This window comes from Bufo gargarizans, chromosome 1 (assembly GCF_014858855.1).
Source record: "Bufo gargarizans isolate SCDJY-AF-19 chromosome 1, ASM1485885v1, whole genome shotgun sequence".
Taxonomy (NCBI): Eukaryota; Metazoa; Chordata; class Amphibia; order Anura; family Bufonidae; genus Bufo; species Bufo gargarizans.
This window is the reverse complement of record NC_058080.1, coordinates 9,388,071-9,394,324: the sequence shown is the minus strand read 5'-3', so window position 1 is coordinate 9,394,324 and position 6,254 is coordinate 9,388,071.

The following is a 6,254-nucleotide window of genomic DNA, read 5'->3' as shown; positions in this document are numbered from 1 at the left end:
TCAGGCTTCACGTCACCCAACACTGGAACAGGCCACTGTCAGATATTTTTAGGCCCCGGCACACAGACAGAGGAGAGAGGTCCCATAGCAGAGATTCAGGCTTCATGTCATAGCAGAGAATCAGGCTTCATGTCATAGCAGAGAATCAGGCTTCAAGTCATAGCAGAGAATCAGGCTTCATGTCATAGCAGAGAATCAGGCTTCACGTCACCCAACACTGGAGCAGGCCACTGTCAGATATTTTTAGGCCCCGGCACACAGACAGAGGAGAGAGGTCCCATAGCAGAGATGCAGGCTTCATGTCATAGCAGAGAATCAGGCTTCAAGTCATAGCAGAGAATAAGGCTTCATGTCATAGCAGAGAATCAGGCTTTACGTCACCCAACACTGGAACAGGCCACTGTCAGATATTTTTAGGCCCCGGCACACAGACAGAGGAGAGAGGTCCCATAGCAGAGAATCAGGCTTCATGTCATAGCAGAGAATCAGGCTTCATGTCATAGCAGAGAATCAGGCTTCAAGTCATAGCAGAGAATCAGGCTTCATGTCATAGCAGAGAATCAGGCTTCACGTCACCCTCCACTGGAACAGGCAATTGTCAGATATTTAGGCCCCGGCACCCAGACAAAGGAGAGAGGTCCCATTGCAGAGAATCAGGCTTCATGGCATAGCAGAGAATCAGGCTTCACGTCACCCACCACTGGAACAGGCCATTGTCAGATATTTAGGCCCCGGTACCCAGACAGAGGAGAGAGTTCCCATAGCAGAGAATCAGGCTTCATGTCATAGCAGAGAATCATGCTTTATGTCACCCAACACTGGAACAGACCACTATCAGATATTTTTAGGCCCCGGCACCCAGACAGAGGAGATAGGTCCCATAGCAGAGAATCAGGCTTCATGTCATAGCAGAGAATGTGCTTCATGTCACCCAACACTGGAACAGGCCACTGTCAGATATTTTTAGGCCCCAGCACCCAGACAGAGGAGAAAGGTACCATAGCAGAGATTCAGGCTTCATGTCATAGCAGAGAATCAGGCTTCAAGTCATAGCAGAGAATCAGGCTTCATGTCATAGCAGAGAATCAGGCTTCACGTCACCCACCACTGGAACAGGCCATTGTCAGATATTTAGGCCCTGGCACCCAGACAGAGGAGAGAGGTGCCATAGCAGAGAATCAAGCTTCATGTCATAGCAGAGAATCAGGCTTCATGTCACCCAACATTGGAACAGGCCACTGTCAGTTATTTTTAGGCCCCGGCACCCAGACAGAGGAGAGAGGTCCCATAGCAGAGATTCAGGCTTCATGGCATAGCAGAGAATCAGGCTTCATGTCATAGCAGAGAATCAGGCTTCATGTCATAGCAGAAAATCAGGCTTCATGTCATAGCAGAGAATCAGGCTTCATGTCATAGAAGAGAATCAGGCTTCACGTCACCCACCACTGGAACAGGCCATTGTCAGATATTTAGGCCCCGGCACCCAGACAGAGGAGAGAGGTCCCATTGCAGAGAATCAGGCTTCATGGCATAGCAGAGAATCAGGCTTCACGTCACCCACCACTGGAACAGGCCATTGTCAGATATTTAGGCCCCGGCACCCAGACAGAGGAGAGAGGTCCCATTGCATAGAATCAGGCTTCATGTCATAGCAGAGAATAAGGCTTCAAGTCATAGCAGAGAATCAGGCTTCATGTCATAGCAGAGAATCAGGCTTCACGTCACCCACCACTGGAACAGGCCATTGTCAGATATTTAGGCCCCGGTACCCAGACAGAGGAGACAGGTCCCATTGCAGAGAATCAGGCTTCATGGCATAGCAGAGAATCATGCTTCATGTCACCCAACACTGGAAGAGGCCACTGTCAGATATTTTTAGGCCCCGGCACCCAGACAGAGGAGAAAGGTCCCATAGCAGAGATTCAGGCTTCATGTCATAGCAGAGAATCAGGCTTCAAGTCATAGCAGAGAATCAGGCTTCAAGTCATAGCAGAGAATCAGGCTTCAAGTAACATAGTAACATAGTACATAAGGCCGAAAAAAGACATTTGTCCATCCAGTTCGGCCTGTTATCCCGCAAGTTGATCCAGAGGAAGACCCCTCTCTAGTAGCTATAGCCTGTAATATTATTAAGCTCCAGAAATACGTCCAGGCCCCTCTTGAATTCCTTTATTGTACTCACCATCACCACCTCCTCAGGCAGAGAGTTCCATAGTCTCACTGCTCTTACCGTAAAGAATCCTTTTCTATGTTTGTGTACAAACCTTCTTTCCTCCAGGCGCAGAGGATGTCCCCTCGTCACAGTCACAGTCCTGGGGATAAATAGCTGATGGGATAGATCTCTGTACTGACCCTTGATATATTTATACATATTAATTAGATCTCCCCTCAGTCGTCTTTTTTCTAAAGTGAATAACTCTAATTTTGATAATCTTTCAGGGTACTGTAGTTGCCCCATTCCAGTTATTACTTTAGTTGCCCTCCTCTGGACCTTCTCCAGCTCTGCTATGTCTGCCTTGTTTACAGGAGCCCAGAACTGTACACAGTACTCCATGTGTGGTCTGACTAGCGATTTGTAAAGTGGTAGGACTATGTTCTTATCACGGGAATCTATGCCCCTTCTGATGCAACCCATTATCTTGTTGGCCTTGGCAGCAGCTGCCTGACACTGGTTTTTGCAGCTTAGTTTGCTGTTTATTAAAATTCCTAGATCCTTTTCCATGTCAGTGTTACCGAGTGTTTTACCATTTAGTATGTACGGTTGACTTGCATTTTTCCTTCCCATGTGCATAACTTTACATTTATCAGTGTTAAACCCCATCTGCCACTTATCTGCCCAAGCCTCCAGTCTATCCAGATCCCTCTGTAGTAGTATACTGTCCTCATCAGTGTAAATTACTTTACACAGTTTAGTGTCATCTGCGAAAATTGATACTTTACTATGCAAGCCTTCTACAAGATCATTAATAAATATATTGAAGAGAATAGGGCCCAATACTGACCCCTGAGGTACCCCACTAGTGACAGTGACCCAATCTGAGTGTGTACCGTTAATAACCACCCTCTGTTTTCTATCACTGAGCCAGTTACTTACCCACATACAGATGTTTTCTCCCAGTCCGAGCATTCTCATTTTATATACTAACCTTTTATGTGGTACAGTGTCAAATGCTTTGGAGAAGTCCAGATATACGACATCCATTGATTCGCCGCTGTCAAGTCTAGAACTTACCTCCTCATAGAAACTGATTAAATTAGTCTGACATGACCGATCCCTCACGAAGCCATGCTGATATGGCGTTATTTGCTTATTTCTGTTGAGATGCTCTAATATAGCATCTCTCAGAAAACCTTCAAACAGTTTACCCACAACAGATGTTAAACTTACCGGCCTATAGTTTCCAGGGTCTGTTTTTGGCCCCTTTTTGAATATTGGCACCACATATGCCATGCGCCAATCCTGTGGGACATTCCCTGTCAGTATAGAGTCTGCAAATATCAGAAATAAGGGTCTGGCTATGACATTACTTAATTCCTTTAGGATACGGGGGTGTATGTCATCCGGTCCTGGCGATTTGTCTATTTTAATCTTTTTAAGTCGCTGATGTACTTCTTCCTGGGTCAGACAGGACACTTTTAATGGGGAATTTATTTTTGCATTCTGCATGTCATCTGACAATTTATTTTCCTCAGTGAATACATTGGAGAAAAAAATATTTAACAGCTTTGCTTTCTCCTCATCGCTCTCTGCGACTTCCCCCTCATTACTCTTTAAAGGGCCGACACCTTCAGATTTATACTTTTTAACATTTATATAATTGAAGAACATTTTAGGGTTAGTTTTACTCTCTTTGGCAATTAATCTCTCGGTCTCTAGTTTGGCCGCTTTTATTTGTTTTTTACATGTTCTATTTTTTTCCTTATAGTTTTTCAGTGCTTCCGTGCTCCCCTCCTGTTTCAGTGAATGATATGCTTTCTTTTTGTCATTTATTGCTTTCGTTACAGTTCTATTTATCCACATTGGTTTCTTTTTATTCCTTAACCTTTTATTACCATACGGTATGTACCTCTCACAATGAGATTTTAGGATGTTTTTAAAGATATCCCATTTTGTGGCTGTATTTTTATTTTTGAGGACTTTGTCCCAGTTAGTTTGGCCTATGGCCTCTCTTAGTTGGCTAAATTTAGCTTTTTTGAAGTTTGGTATTTTTGTTCCTCCCTGTAGAAACGCTCTTTTGAATGATAATTGGAAGGTTATTACTTTGTGGTCACTATTTCCCAGGTGTCCCCCAACCTGCACGTCTGTTGTTCTGTCCGGCCTATTGGTTAATACTAAGTCCAGTATGGCCGTCCCTCTAGTCGGGTCCTGAACCAGTTGGGAGAGGTAATTGTCTTTGGTTATTGCCAAGAACCTGTTTCCTTTATGAGATATACAAGTTTCAGTTTCCCAGTCTATATCTGGGTAGTTGAAGTCCCCCATAATAACCACCTCATTATGATTTGCCGCCTCGTCTATCTCGTTTAGTAATAGATTTTCTGTGGACTCTGGTATATTAGGTGGTTTATAGTAAACTCCTATTAGTAATTTATTGTTGTTTTTAGCTCCATGTATCTCTACCCACAGTGACTCCACATGTTCATGTCCCTCATTTATATCTTCGCGGAGTGTGGGCTTTAGACCGGACTTTACATAGAGGCAGACCCCTCCTCCTCTCCGGTTTTGACGATCCTTTCTAAACAGACTGTAACCTTGTACATTAACCGCCCAGTCATAGCTATCATCCAGCCATGTCTCAGTTATTCCCACTATGTCATAGTTCTCCTCACACATCACTAATTCCAGTTCACCAGTTTTATTAGTCAGGCTTCTGGCATTAGTATACATACATTTGAGAGGTTTATGTATATTTTTTACCCTACACCTTTCCTTCTGAACTGTTCTAGTCCCTCCTTCCATTCCTCCCCCAGTCCCATTACTTTGCCCCCGGTCTCTATCTGCACTATCTTCCCGTCCTATAACGTAATTACCCTCCCCCCCAGTCCCTAGTTTAAACACTCCTCCAACCTTCTAGCCATCTTTCTCCCCAGCACAGCTGCCCCTTCCCCATTGAGGTGCAGCCCGTCCCTACGATAGAGCCTGTAGCCGATAGAAAAATCGGCCCAGTTCTCCAGGAACCCAAACCCCTCCTTCCTACACCAGTTCTTGAGCCACTTGTTAATCTCCATAATCTCCCGCTGCCTTTCTTGTGTGGCTCGTGGTACAGGCAGTATTTCGGAAAATACTACCTTTGAGGTCCTTGCCCTCAGCTTTTGACCTAAATCCCTGAAATCATTTTTAAGGACTCTCCACCTACCTCTAACTTTGTCATTGGTTCCGATATGGACCATGACCGCTGGATCTTCTCCAGCCCCTCCCAGTAATCTGTCAACCCGATCCGCAATGTGTCGAACTCTAGCGCCAGGAAGACAGCACACTGTTCGGCGATCACGGTCTTTGTGACAGATTTCCCTATCTGTTCCCCTAATAATGGAGTCGCCCACTACCAGCACCTGTCTGGCCTGCCCTGCTCTCCTGGTTCCCTGCTTACTGGAGCTGACATTCCCCTGACTGGCAGAGGAAGTGTCCGGCTGCAGCAGTGCCGTCCCCGGACTGACATCCCCCTCATCTGCCAAACGTGCAAACTTGTTGGGGTGTGTCAGATCAGGGCTAGCCTCCCTGGCACTCTTCCCTCTACCCCGCTTTCTAACTGTTACCCAGCTAGCTACCTCACTTTCCTCAGCCTCCTCTCTGTCACCCTCCCCCTCATCTACCCCAAAGAGTGCTTGCTCGGTGAGAAGCAAACTCTTTTGCAAATTATCAATGCCTCTCAGTGTTGCAACTTGCCCGTTTAGAGACTCGATTTGCGATTCCAAACGGGTTATTTGCTCACATCTAGAACAAAGATATGCACCCTTGAACTCCTGTTCCAGGACTGCATACATCATGCAAGATGTGCACTGGACTGCGTTGTAAATTGTGCAACACATACTAAATGGGGATTACAACAGTAAAAAAGTAAAACAGTATATATGATTCAGACCTAGACCCTGTCTGCTGTAGCCGAAGGGCTAAACCAAGCCAACAACACACAAGGAAATTATATCCAACCTTAGTTTCCAAACTCCTTTTCTTAAACTCCTTGTTTTTTTAACTCCACTTAATAAGAAGCCCACTTAGTAGAGCAAGCCCCAGGAAGAGCAGGCTCTACAGAGTT